The 15000-nt window shown below is 43.7% G+C and overlaps 1 protein-coding gene across 1 annotated transcript in view; it reads right to left on the reverse strand.

The window, feature by feature from the left end:
• The window catches only part of LOC109881685 (5-hydroxytryptamine receptor 2C), a 281372-nt gene that overhangs the window by 111017 nt on the left and 155355 nt on the right, over positions 1 to 15000 (reverse strand). Inside the window, exon 2 of the mRNA XM_031791781.1 lies at positions 10370 to 10496. The gene's annotated coding sequence lies outside the window, so the exon portion shown is untranslated. The remainder of the gene's footprint in view (positions 1 to 10369; positions 10497 to 15000) is intronic.

The following is a 15000-nucleotide window of genomic DNA, read 5'->3' on the forward strand; positions in this document are numbered from 1 at the left end:
AATGCACACCACATCTTCTTGTAATGCCCGTGTTAAATTAGATTAATCATTGTTAGACACATCAGTCCACTAATATAATCACAGGTTAATTGCCTAATCAGTTGATTGGGGACCATGTATTAGGTCTGGTTGCTGTTATGTGGTCATGTATCAAGGTCTGGTTGCTGTTATATGGTCATAAGGTCTGGTTGCTGTTATGTGGTCATGTATTAAGGTCTGGTTGCTGTTATGTGGTCATGTATTAAGGTCTGGTGGCTGTTATATGGTCATAAGGTCTGGTTGCTTGTTATATGGTCATAAGGTCTGGTTGCTGTTATGTGGTCATAAGGTCTGGTTGCTGTTATATAGTCATTATTAAGGTCTGGTTGCTGTTATATGGTCATAAGGTCTGGTTGCTGTTATGTGGTCCATGTATTAAGGTCTGGTTGCTGTTATATAGTCATGTATTAAGGTCTGGTTGCTGTTATGTGGTCATGTATCAAGGTCTGGTTGCTGTTATATGGTCATAAGGTCTGGTTGCTGTTATGTGGTCATGTATTAAGGTCTGGTTGCTGTTATGTGGTCATGGTATTAAGGTCTGGTTGGCTGTTATATGGGTCATAAGGTCTGGTTGCTGTTATGTGGTCATGTATTAAGGTCTGGTTGCTGTTTATATGGTCATAAGTCTGGTTGCTGTTATGTGGTCATAAGGTTCTGGTTGCTGTTATGTGGTCATAAGGTCTGGGTTGCTGTTATGTGGTCATGTATTAAGGTCTGGTTGCTGTTATGTGGTCATGTATTAAGGTCTGGTTGCTGTTATATGGTCATAAGGTCTGGTTGCTGTTATGTGGTCATAAGGTCTGGTTGCTGTTATGTGGTCATAAGTCTGGTTGCTGGTTATGTGTACTAAGGTCTGGTTGCTGGTTATTGGGTCTAAGGTCTGGGTTGCCTGTTATGTGGTCATAAGGTCTGGTTGCTGTATATGGTCATAGAGGTCTGGGTTGCTGTTATTGGTATTATAGGTCTGGTTGCTGTTATGTGGGCATAAGGTCTGGTTGCTGTTATGTGGTCATGTATTAAGGTCTGGTTGCTGTTATATGGTCATGTATTAAGGTCTGGTTGCTGTTATATGGTCATGTATTAAGGTCTGGTTGCTGTTATGTGGTCATGTATTAAGGTCTGGTTGCTGTTATGTGGTCATAAGGTCTGGTTGCTGTTATGTGGTCATGTATTAAGGTCTGGTTGCTGTTATATGGTCATAAGGTCTGGTTGCTGTTATGTGGTCATAAGGTCTGGTTGCTGTTATGTGGTCATAAGGTCTGGTTTGCTGTTATGGTGGTCATAAGGTCTGGTTTGCTGTTATGTGGTCATCAGGTCTGGTGCTGGTATATGGTCATAAGGTCTGGTTGCTGTTATGTGGTCATGTATTAAGGTCTGGTTGCTGTTATGTGGTCATAAGGTCTGGTTGCTGTTATGTGGTCATGTATTAAGGTCTGGTTGCTGTTATATGGTCATGTATTAAGGTCTGGTTGCTGTTATATGGTCATGTATAAGGTCTGGTTGCTGTTATGTGGTCATGTATTAAGGTCTGGTTGCTGTTATGTGGTCATAAGGTCTGGTTGCTGTTATATGGTCATAAGGTCTGGTTGCTGTTATGTGGTCATGTATTAAGGTCTGGTTGCTGTTATGTGGTCATAAGGTCTGGTTGCTGTTATGTGGTCATGTATTAAGGTCTGGTTGCTGTTATATGGTCATAAGGTCTGGTTGCTGTTATGTGGTCATGTATTAAGGTCTGGTTGCTGTTATGTGGTCATGTATTAAGGTCTGGTTGCTGTTATATGGTCATGTATTAAGGTCTGGTTGCTGTTATATGGTCATGTATTAAGGTCTGGTTGCTGTTATGTGGTCATGTATTAAGGTCTGGTTGCTGTTATGTGGTCATAAGGTCTGGTTGCTGTTATGTGGTCATAAGGTCTGGTTGCTGTTATGTGGTCATGTATTAAGGTCTGGTTGCTGTTATATGGTCATGTATTAAGGTCTGGTTGCTGTTATATGGTCATGTATTAAGGTCTGGTTGCTGTTATGTGGTCATAAGGTCTGGTTGCTGTTATATGGTCATAAGGTCTGGTTGCTGTTATGTGGTCATGTATTAAGGTCTGGTTGCTGTTATGTGGTCATGTATTAAGGTCTGGTTGCTGTTATGTGGTCATGTATTAAGGTCTGGTGCTGTGTTATGTGGTCATGTATTAAGGTCTGGTTGCTGTTATGTGGTTCATAAGGTTCTGGTTGCTGTTATGTGGTCATAAGGTCTGGTTGCTGTTATGTGGTCATGTATTAAGGTCTGGTTGCTGTTATATGGTCATGTATTAAGGTCTGGTTGCTGTTATATGGTCATGTATTAAGGTCTGGTTGCTGTTATGTGGTCATAAGGTCTGGTTGCTGTTATATGGTCATAAGGTCTGGTTGCTGTTATGTGGTCATGTATTAAGGTCTGGTTGCTGTTATGTGGTCATGTATTAAGGTCTGGTTGCTGTTATGTGGTCATGTATTAAGGTCTGGTTGCTGTTATGTGGTCATGTATTAAGGTCTGGTTGCTGTTATGTGGTCATGTATCAAGGTCTGGTTGCTGTTATATGGTCATAAGGTCTGGTTGCTGTTATGTGGTCATGTATTAAGGTCTGGTTGCTGTTATATGGTCATAAGGTCTGGTTGCTGTTATGTGGTCATGTATTAAGGTCTGGTTGCTGTTATATAGTCATGTATTAAGGTCTGGTTGCTGTTATATAGTCATGTATTAAGGTCTGGTTGCTGTTATGTGGTCATGTATTAAGGTCTGGTTGCTGTTATGTGGTCATGTATTAAGGTCTGGTTGCTGTTATGTGGTCATGTATTAAGGTCTGGTTGCTGTTATGTGGTCATGTATTAAGGTCTGGTTGCTGTTATGTGGTCATGTATTAAGGTCTGGTTGCTGTTATATAGTCATGTATTAAGGTCTGGTTGCTGTTATATGGTCATAAGGTCTGGTTGCTGTTATATGGTCATAAGGTCTGGTTGCTGTTATGTGGTCATGTATCAAGGTCTGGTTGCTGTTATGTGGTCATAAGGTCTGGTTGCTGTTATGTGGTCATGTATTAAGGTCTGGTTGCTGTTATGTGGTCATAAGGTCTGGTTGCTGTTATGTGGTCATGTATTAAGGTCTGGTTGCTGTTATATGGTCATAAGGTCTGGTTGCTGTTATGTGGTCATGTATTAAGGTCTGGTTGCTGTTATGTGGTCATGTATTAAGGTCTGGTTGCTGTTATGTGGTCATGTATTAAGGTCTGGTTGCTGTTATATGGTCATAAGGTCTGGTTGCTGTTATGTGGTCATGTATTAAGGTCTGGTTGCTGTTATATAGTCATGTATTAAGGTCTGGTTGCTGTTATGTGGTCATGTATTAAGGTCTGGTTGCTGTTATGTGGTCATGTATTAAGGTCTGGTTTGCTGTTATTGTGGTCATGTATTAAGGGCTGGTTGCTGTTATGTGGCATGTATTAAGGTCTGGTTGCTGTTATGTGGTCATGTATTCAAGGTCTGGTTGCTGTTATATAGTCATGTATTAAGGTCTTGGTTGCTGTTATGTGGTCATGTATTAAGGTCTGGTGCGTATATAGTCATGTATTGAGGTCTGGTGCTGTTATGTGGTCATGTATTAAGGTCTGGTTGCTGTTTATATGGTCACAAGGTCTGGTTGCTGTTATATAGTCATGTATTAAGGTCTGGTTGCTGTATGTGGTCATGATTAAGGTCTGGTTGCTGTTATATGGTCATGAGGTCTGGTTGCTGTTATTGGGTCATGTATAAGGTCTGGTTGCTGTTATATAGTCATTGTATAAGGTCTGGTTGCTGTTACTGTGGTCATGTATAAGGTCTGGTTGCTGTTATGTGGTCATGTATTAAGGTCCTGGTTGCTGTTATATGGTCATGTATTAAGGTCTGGTTGCTGTATATGGTCATAAGGTCTGGTTGCTGTTATATGGTCATAAGGTCTGGTTGCTGTTATATGGTCTGAGGTCTGGTTGCGTGTTATATGGTCATGAGGTCTGGTTGCTGTTATGTGGTCATAGTTCTGGTTGCTGTTATATGGTCATAAGGTCTGGTGCTGTTATATGGTCATAGGTCTGGTTGCTGTTATATGGTCATAAGGTCTGGTTGCTGTTATATGGTCATAAGGTCTGGTTGCTGTATATGGTCATGAGGTCTGGTTGCTGTTATGTGGTCATGTATTAAGGTCTGGTTGCTGTTATATGGTCATGAGGTCTGGTTGCTGTTATATAGTCATGTATTAAGGTCTGGTTGCTATTATATAGTCATGTATTAAGGTCTGGTTGCTGTTATATAGTCATGTATTAAGGTCTGGTTGCTGTTATATAGTCATGTATTAAGGTCTGTTGCTGTTATGTGGTCATGTATTAAGGTCTGGTTGCTGTTATGTGGTCATGTATTAAGGTCTGGTTGCTGTTATATAGTCATGTATTAAGGTCTGGTTGCTATTATATAGTCATGTATTAAGGTCTGGTTGCTGTTATATAGTCATGTATTAAGGTCTGGTTGCTGTTATGTGGTCATGTATTAAGGTCTGGTTGCTGTTATATGGTCATAAGGTCTGGTTGCTGTTATATGGTCATGAGGTCTGGTTGCTGTTATGTGGTCATGTATTAAGGTCTGGTTGCTGTTATATGGTCATGAGGTCTGGTTTGCTGTATGTGGTCATGAGGTCTGGTTGCTGTTATATGGTTCATGAGGTCTGGTTGCTGTTATGTGGTCATGTATTAAGGTCTGGTTGCTGTTATATGGTCATGAGGTCTGGTTGCTGTTATGTGGTCATGAGGTTCTGGTTGCTGTTATATGGTCATGAGGTCTGGTTGCTGTTATGTGGTCATGTATTAAGGTCTGGTTGCTGTTATATGGTCATAAGGTCTGGTTGCTGTTATATGGTCATGAGGTCTGGTTGCTGTTATGTGGTCATGTATTAAGGTCTGGTTGCTGTTATATGGTCATGAGGTCTGGTTGCTGTTATGTGGTCATGAGGTCTGGTTGCTGTTATATGGTCATAAGGTCTGGTTGCTGTTATGTGGTCATGTATTAAGGTCTGGTTGCTGTTATATAGTCATGTATTAAGGTCTGGTTGCTGTTATATAGTCATGTATTAAGGTCTGGTTGCTGTTATATAGTCATGTATTAAGGTCTGGTTGCTGTTATGTGGTCATGTATTAAGGTCTGGTTGCTGTTATATAGTCATGTATTAAGGTCTGGTTGCTGTTATGTGGTCATGTATTAAGTATATTTCACATTCAGAAAGTATTCACCTTCAATCTACACACAATACCCCATAATGACATCACAATAGCCCATAATGACATCACAATACCCCATAATGACATCACAATACCCCATAATGACATCACAATACCCCATAATGACATCACAATACCCCATAATGACATCACAATAGCCCATAATGACATCACAATACCCCATAATGACATCACAATACCCCATAACAACAAGCAAAAACAGTTTTTTAGACATTTTTGCAAATAAAAAAATTATAAAAAAATGGAAATATCACATTTACATACAGTGCCTTGCGAAAGTATTCGGCCCCCTTGAACTTTGCGACCTTTTGCCACATTTCAGGCTTCAAACATAAAGATATAAAACTGTATTTTTTTGTGAAGAATCAACAACAAGTGGGACACAATCATGAAGTGAACGACATTTATTGGATATTTCAAACTTTTTTAACAGATCAAAAACTGAAAAATTGGGCGGGCAAAATGATTCAGCCCCCTTAAGTTAATACTTTGTAGCGCCACCTTTTGCTGCGATTACAGCTGTAAGTCGCTTGGGGTATGTCTCTATCAGTTTTTGCACATCGAGAGACAGAAATTCTTTCCCATTCCTTCTTGCAAAACAGCTCGAGCTCAGTGAGGTTGGATGGAGAGCATTTGTGAACAGCAGTTTTCAGTTCTTTCCACAGATTCTCGCTTGGATTCAGGTCTGGACTTTGACTTGGCCATTCTAACACCTGGATATGTTTATTTTTGAACCATTCCATTGTAGATTTTGCTTTATGTTTGGATCATTGTCTTGTTGGAAGACAAATCTCCATCCCAGTCTCAGGTCTTTTGCAGACTCCATCAGGTTTTCTTCCAGAATGGTCCTGTATTTGGCTCCATCCATCTTCCCATCAATTTTAACCATCTTCCCTGTCCCTGCTGAAGAAAAGCAGGCCCAAACCATGATGCTGCCACCACCATGTTTGACAGTGGGGATGGTGTGTTCAGGGTGATGAGCTGTGTTGCTTTTACGCCAAACATAACGTTTTGCATTGTTGCCAAAAAGTTCAATTTTGGTTTCATCTGACCAGAGCACCTTCTTCCACATGTTTGGTGTGTCTCCCAGGTGGCTTGTGGCAAACTTTAAACGACACTTTTTATGGATATCTTTAAGAAATGGCTTTCTTCTTGCCACTCTTCCATAAAGGCCAGATTTGTGCAATATACGACTGATTGTTGTCCTATGGACAGAGTCTCCCACCTCAGCTGTAGATCTCTGCAGTTCATCCAGAGTGATCATGGGCCTCTGGCTGCATCTCTGATCAGTCTTCTCCTTGTATGAGCTGAAAGTTTAGAGGGACGGCCAGGTCTTGGTAGATTTGCAGTGGTCTGATACTCCTTCCATTTCAATATTATCGCTTTGCACAGTGCTCCTTGGGATGTTTAAAGCTTGGGAAATCTTTTTGTATCCAAATCCGGCTTTAAACTTCTTCACAACAGTATCTCGGACCTGCCTGGTGTGTTCCTTGTTCTTCATGAGGCTCTCTGCGCTTTTAACGGACCTCTGAGACTATCACAGTGCAGGTGCATTTATACGGAGACTTGATTACACACAGGTGGATTGTATTTATCATCATTAGTCATTTAGGTCAACATTGGATCACTCAGAGATCCTCACTGAACTTCTGGAGAGAGTTTGCTGCACTGAAAGTAAAGGGGCTGAATAATTTTGCACGCCCAATTTTTCTGTTTTTGATTTGTTAAAAAAGTTTGATATATCCAATAAATGTCGTTCCACTTCATGATTGTGTCCCACTTGTTGTTGATTCTTCACAAAAAAAGACAGTTTTATATCTTTATGTTTGAAGCCTGAAATGTGTCAAAAGTTCGCAAAGTTCAAGGGGGCCGAATACTTTCGCAAGGCACTGTAAGTATTCAGACCCTTTACTCAGTACTTTGTTGAAGCACTTTTGGCAGCGATCACAGCTTTGAGTCTTCTTGGGTATGATGCTACAAGCTTGGCACACCTGTATTTGGGGAGTTTCTCCCATTCTTCTCTGCAGATCCTCTCAAGTCCTGTCAGGTTGGATGGGGACCGTTGCTGCACAGCTATTTTCAAGTCTCTTCAGAGATGTTCGATCGGGTTCAAGTCTGGGCTCTGGCTGAGCCCCTCAAGGACATTCAGAGATTTTTCCCGAAGCCACCCCTGTGTTGTCTTGGCTGTGTGTTTAGGGTCGTTGTCCTCTTGGAAAGTGAACCTTCGCCCCAGTCTGAGGTCCTAAGCTCCCTGGAGCAGGTTTTCATCAAGGATCTCTCTTTATTTGCTCCGTTCATCTTTATCTTCTACCATCTCCACAGAGATACTCTAGAGCTCTGTCAGAGTGAACATTGGGTTCTTGGTCACCTCCCACCTCCCTGACCATTGGGTTCTTGGTCACCCCCGATTGCTCTGTTTGGCCGGGTGGCCAGCTCTAGGAAGAGTCTTGGTGGTTCCAAACTTCTTCCATTTAAGAATGATGGAGGCCACTGTGTTCTTGAGGACCTTCAATGCTGCAGACATTTTTTGGTACCCTTCCCCAGATCTGTGCCTCGACACAATCCTGTCTTGGAGCTCTACGGACAATTCCTTCAACCTCATGGCTTGGTTTTTGCTCTGATGTGCACTGTCAACTGTGGACCTTATATAGACAGGTGTGTGCCTTTCCAAATCATGTCCAATCAATTGAATTTACCACAGGTGGACTCCAAACAAATTGTAGAAACAACTCAAGGACGATCAATGGAAACAGGATGCACCAGAGCTCAATTTCAAGTCTCATAGCAAAGGGTTTGAATACTTATGTAAATAAGGTATTTCTATTTTTTTTATTTCTAATAAATCTGCAAAAATGTCTAACATTCTGTTTTTGCTGCGTCATTATGGAGTATTGTGTGCTGAGGAAATGTTTTCATTTAATCCATTTCTGAATAAGGCTGTAACGTAAAAAAAATTGGAAAGTCAAGGGGTCTGAAAACTTTCCGTATCTTAAAAAAAACTATAGGCGTGGATCAGAAAACAAGTCAGTACGTGGTGTGACCACCATTTGCCTCATGCAGTGTGACACATCTACTTCGCATAGAGTTGATCAGGCTGTTGATCGTGGCCTGTGGAATGTTGTCCCACTCCTGGCTGTGCAAAGTTGCTGGATATTAGAGGGACTGGAACACGCTGTCGTACATGTCGATCCAGAGCATCCCAAACATGCTCAATGGGTGACATGTCTGGGGAGTATGCAGGCCATGGAAAAACAACTTCCAGGAATTGTGTACATGGGGCTGTGCATTATCATGCTGAAACATGAGGTGATGGCAGTGGATGAATGGCACAACAATGGGCCTCAGGAACTTGTCACGGTATCTCTGTTCATTGAAAAAGCTATATATAAAATGCAATTGTTTTCGTTTTATCTCCATACCATAACCCCCACCGCCCCCATGGGGCAATCTGTACACAACATTAACATCAGCAAACCACTCACCCACACTACGCCAAACACGCTGTCTGCCATCTGTCCGGGTACAGTTGAAACTGGGATTCATCCGTGAAGAGCACACTTCTCCAGCGTGCCAGTGGCCATCGAAGGTGAGCATTTGCCCACTGAAGTTGTTTACGATACCGAACTGCAGTCAGATCACGACCCTGGTGAGGACGACGAGCACGCAGATGAGCTTTCCTAAGACGGTTTCTGACAGTTTGTGCAGAAATTCTTTGGTTGTACAAACCCACAGGTTCATCAGCTGTCCGGGAGGCTGGTCTCAGACAATCCCGCAGGTGAAGTAGCCGGATGTGGAGGTCCTGGGCTGGTGTGGTTACATGTGGTCTACGGTTGTGAGGCTGGTTGGATGTAATGCCAAATTCTCTAAAACGACGTTGGCTTATGGCCGAGAAATTAACATGACATTTTCTGGCAACATCTCTGGTGGACATTCCTGCAGTCAGCATTCCAATTAACATGACATTTTCTGGCAACATCTCTGGTGGACATTCCTGCAGTCAGCATGCCAATTAACATGAAATTTTCTGGCAACATCTCTGGTGGACATTCCTGCAGTCAGCATGCCAATTAACATGACATTTTCTGGCAACATCTCTGGTGGACATTCCTGCAGTCAGCATGCCAATTAACATGACATTTTCTGGCAACATCTCTGGTGGACATTCCTGCAGTCAGCATGCCAATTAACATGAAATTTTCTGGCAACATCTCTGGTGGACATTCCTGCAGTCAGCATGCCAATTAACATGAAATTTTCTGGCAACATCTCTGGTGGACATTCCTGCAGTCAGCATGCCAATTAACATGACATTTTCTGGCAACATCTCTGGTGGACATTCCTGCAGTCAGCCAATTGCACGATCCCTTCAAAACTTGAGACATCTGTGGCAAATTCACTTTTAACAAGACACACTTAAATGTATTCCAGGTGACTACCTCATGAAGCTGGTTGAGAGAATGCCAAGATTGTGCAAAGTTGTCATCAAGGCAAAGGTTGGCTACTTAGAAGAATCTCAAATATAAATATTTGTTTATCACTTTTTTTTGGTTACTACATGATTCCATGTGTTATTTCATAGTGTTTCACTGTGGCATTGTGGTGTTTGACAAAATTGCACATTTTAGAATGGCATTTATTGTCCCCAGCACAAGGTGCACCTTTGAACATTCTATTTAATCAGCTTCTTGATATGCCACACCTCTCAGGTGGATGGATTATCTTGGCAAATGAGAAATATTCACTAACAGGGATGCAAACAAATTTGTGCACAACATTTTAGAGTAATACGCTTTTTGTGTGTGTATGGACATTTTCTGGGATCTTTTATTTCAGCTCATGAAACATGGGACCAACACTTTACATGTTGCGTTTATATTTTTGTTCAGTGTAGAACCCAATATCCAATTTGGACCAAGCTTCTTCCTACCAATGAGTAAGACATGAATAATATTTTTGTTGCCAAGAGCCACCCACGGACCCCCCTACACCCCCCCCCTACAGCCCCCCTACACCCCCCCTACACCCCCACTAACCAGTATCTGTTGTCTATGTTTGACAAGTAGTATGAAGCTGTAGATTGGCGTATTTCTTCTCCATACTATGTCATGTCTCCTGTGAATCCCTGTGAATCCCTGTGAATCTGGTGACGTTTCTTTCCCCCTGCGAAGAGAAATTAGTCATGAAAGTCACTTGCATCATTTACCAGCTATTTGGAAATGATTATTTTCAAAAGTATAAAATACTTTTCCAATAGTAGTGTGTGTGTGTGTATATATGTGTGTGTGTGTGTGTGTGTGTGTGTGCTTGTGTATGTGTATATATGTGTGGGTGTGTTTGTGTGTGTGTCACATGGCCAAGCCATTCCAACAAATTGATTGATTTTTCTTCTTTAATCCATCTCTATCTCTGTCTCTCTGTCTCTCCCTCCCTCTAATTCTCTCAATTCAATTCACGGGGCTTTATTGACATGGGAAACGTGTTAACATTGCCTAAGCAAGTGGAGTAGATAATATATAAAAGTGAAATAAACAATAAAAATGAACAGTAAACATTACACATACAGAAGTTTCAAAACAATAAAGACATTACAGATGTCATATTACATATATATACAGTACATATATACTCAGTCAGTCAGTCCACCTTTTCACTCTCTACCCACCTCCTCTCACTCACTCACTCAGTCAGTCCACCTTTTCACTCTCTACCCACCTCCTCTCACTCACTCACTCAGTCAGTCCACCTTTTCACTCTCTACCCACCTCCTCTCACTCACTCACTCAGTCAGTCCACCTTTTCACTCTCTACCCACCTCCTCTCACTCACTCACTCAGTCAGTCCACCTTTTCACTCTCTACCCACCTCCTCTCACTCACTCACTCAGTCAGTCCACCTTTTCACTCTCTACCCACCTCCTCTCACTCACTCACTCAGTCAGTCCACCTTTTCACTCTCTACCCACCTCCTCTCACTCACTCACTCAGTCAGTCCACCTTTTCACTCTCTACCCACCTTCTTTCACTCACTCACTCAGTCAGTCCACCTTTTCACTCTCTACCCACCTCCTCTCACTCACTCACTCAGTCAGTCCACCTTTTCACTCTCTACCCACCTCCTCTCACTCACTCACTCAGTCAGTCCACCTTTTCACTCTCTACCCACCTCCTCTCACTCACTCACTCAGTCAGTCCACCTTTTCACTCTCTACCCACCTCCTCTCACTCACTCACTCAGTCAGTCCACCTTTTCACTCTCTACCCACCTCCTCTCACTCACTCACTCAGTCAGTCCACCTTTTCACTCTCTACCCACCTCCTCTCACTCACTCACTCAGTCAGTCCACCTTTTCACTCTCTACCCACCTCCTCTCACTCACTCACTCAGTCAGTCCACCTTTTCACTCTCTACCCACCTCCTCTCACTCACTCACTCAGTCAGTCCACCTTTTCACTCTCTACCCACCTCCTCTCACTCACTCACTCAGTCAGTCCACCTTTTCACTCTCTACCCACCTCCTCTCACTCACTCACTCAGTCAGTCCACCTTTTCACTCTCTACCCACCTCCTCTCACTCACTCACTCAGTCAGTCCACCTTTTCACTCTCTACCCACCTCCTCTCACTCACTCACTCAGTCAGTCCACCTTTTCACTCTCTACCCACCTCCTCTCACTCACTCACTCAGTCAGTCCACCTTTTCACTCTCTACCCACCTCCTCTCACTCACTCACTCAGTCAGTCCACCTTTTCACTCTCTACCCACCTCCTCTCACTCACTCACTCAGTCAGTCCACCTTTTCACTCTCTACCCACCTCCTCTCACTCACTCACTCAGTCAGTCCACCTTTTCACTCTCTACCCACCTCCTCTCACTCACTCAGTCAGTCCACCTTTTCACTCTCTACCCACCTCCTCTCCTCTCTCAGTCAGTCCACCTTTTCACTCTCTACCCACCTCCTCTCACTCACTCAGTCAGTCCACCTTTTCACTCTCTACCCACCTCCTCTCCTCTCTCAGTCAGTCCACCTTTTCACTCTCTACCCACCTCCTCTCACTCACTCAGTCAGTCCACCTTTTCACTCTCTACCCACCTCCTCTCCTCTCTCAGTCAGTCCACCTTTTCACTCTCTACCCACCTCCTCTCACTCACTCAGTCAGTCCTTCACTCTACCCACCTCCTCTCCTCTCAGTCAGTCCACCTTTTCACTCTCTAACCCACCTCCTCTCCTCTCTCAGTAGTCCACCTTGTTCACTCTCTACCCACCTCCTCCCTCTCTCAGTCAGTCCACCTTTCACTCTCTACCCCACCTCCCTCCTCCACTCACTCACTCAGTCCACCTTTTCACTCTCTACCCACCTCCTCTCACTCACTCACTCAGTCCACCTTTTCACTCTCTACCCACCTCCTCTCACTCACTCACTCAGTCCACCTTTTCACTCTCTACCCACCTCCTCTCACTCACTCACATCAGTCCACCTTTTCACTCTCTACCCACCTCCTCTCACTCTCTCTCCTCTATCTATCTCTACCCACCTCCTCTCACTCTCTCTCCTCTCTCTCTCCTTCCTCTCACTCTCTCTCCTCCTCTCTCCTTCCTCTCACTCTCTCTCCTCTCTCTATCTCTCCACCCCTCCTCTCACTCTCTCTCCTCTATCTATCTCTACCCACCTCCTCTCACTCCTCTCCTCTCTCTCTCCTCTATTTATCTCTACCCACCTCCTCTCACTCTCTCTCCTCTCTCTCTCCTTCCTCTCATTCTCTCCTCCTCTCGTTGTATTTCTCTCTCTCCTCTCTCTCTCTCTACCCACCTCCTCTCACTCTCTCTCCTCTCTCTCTCTCTACCCACCTCCTCTCACTCTCTCTCCCCTCTCTCTCCTTCCTCTCATTCTCTCCTCCTCTCGTTGTATATCTCTCTCTCCTCTATCTATCTCTACCCACCTCCTCTCACTCTCTCTCCTCTCTCTCTCCTTCCTCTCATTCTCTCCTCCTCTCGTTTGTATATCTCTCTCTCCTCTCTCTCCTTCCTCTCATTCTCTCCTCCTCTCGTTTGTATTTCTCTCTCTCCTCTATCTATCTCTACCCACCTCCTCTCACTCTCTCTCCTCTCTCTCCTTCCTCTCATTCTCTCCTCCTCTCGTTTGTATTTCTCTCTCTCCTCTATCTATCTCTACCCACCTCCTCTCACTCTCTCTCCTCTCTCTCTCCTTCCTCTCATTCTCTCCTCCTCTCGTTTGTATTTCTCTCTCTCCTCTATCTATCTCTACCCACCTCCTCTCACTCTCCTCTCCTCTCTCTCTCCTTCCTCTCATTCTCTCCTCCTCTCGTTTGTATTTCTCTCTCTCCTCTATCTATCTCTACCCACCTCCTCTCACTCTCTCTCCTCTCTCTCTCCTTCCTCTCATTCTCTCCTCCTCTCGTTTGTATTTCTCTCTCTCCTCTATCTATCTCTACCCACCTCCTCTCACTCTCTCTCCTCTCTCTCCTTCCTCTCATTCTCTCCTCCTCTCGTTTGTATATCTCTCTCTCCTCTCTCTCCTTCCTCTCATTCTCTCCTCCTCTCACTCTCTCTCCTCTCTCCTTCCTCTCATTCTCTCCTCCTCTCGTTTGTATTTCTCTCTCTCCTCTATCTATCTCTACCCACCTCCTCTCACTCTCTCTCCTCTCTCTCCTTCCTCTCATTCTCTCCTCCTCTCGTTTGTATATCTCTCTCTCCTCTCTCTCCTTCCTCTCATTCTCTCCTCCTCTCGTTTGTATATCTCTCTCTCCTCTATCTATCTCTACCCACCTCCTCTCACTCTCTCTCCTCTCTCTCCTTCTCTCATTCTCTCCCTCCTCTCGTTTGTATATCTCTCTCTCCTCTATCTATCTCTACCCACCTCCTCTCACTCTCTCTCCTTCCTCTCATTCTCTCATCCTCCATCTTTCTTCCTTTTCCTCCTCCCTCTTTATCTCAGTGGGAAGAGAGGAGAGTGGGTTCACTTCACAAAGCCCTTCACTCACACAACAATTATACATCTTTAAACCAGCAACTAACAGCACAACACACATGGAGAGACAGAGAGCGAGACAGAGAGAGAAACAGAGACAGAGAGAGAAACAGAGAGAGAGAGAAAGAGACCGAGAGACAGAGAGAGACAGAGAGAGACAGAGCGAGACAGAGCGAGACAGACAGAGAGAAAGAGACAGAGCAAGACAGACAGAGAGAGAGAGACAGAGCGAGAGAGACAGAGCGAGACAGACAGAGCGAGACAGACAGAGAGAGAGAGACAGAGCGAGACAGACAGAGAGAGACAGAGCGAGACAGACAGAGAGAGACAGAGTGAGACAGACAGAGAGAGACAGAGCGAGACAGACAGAGAGAGACAGAGCGAGACAGACAGAGAGAGAGAGACAGAGCGAGAACACAGTGAATAATCTCAGCATTAATCTCAGCATTAATCTCAGCATTAAGATGTGTGTCCCGTTGCCATGAGAAAAGGGCAACCAGTGGAGCACAAACATATATGTATCAGTCGATTTATCTCCCCTTTCATACTTCAACTATTTACACATCAATATTGTTTTTATATTTTTGTGAGTTTGATGTTTACTAATGTTTCCCTTGTTTATTTTCCTTTTGTTATTGCCTATTCCATTTGCTTTGGCAATGTAAACATATGGGTCC

The sequence above is a fragment of the Oncorhynchus kisutch genome, linkage group LG16 (assembly GCF_002021735.2).
Source record: "Oncorhynchus kisutch isolate 150728-3 linkage group LG16, Okis_V2, whole genome shotgun sequence".
Classification (NCBI taxonomy): Eukaryota; Metazoa; Chordata; class Actinopteri; order Salmoniformes; family Salmonidae; genus Oncorhynchus; species Oncorhynchus kisutch.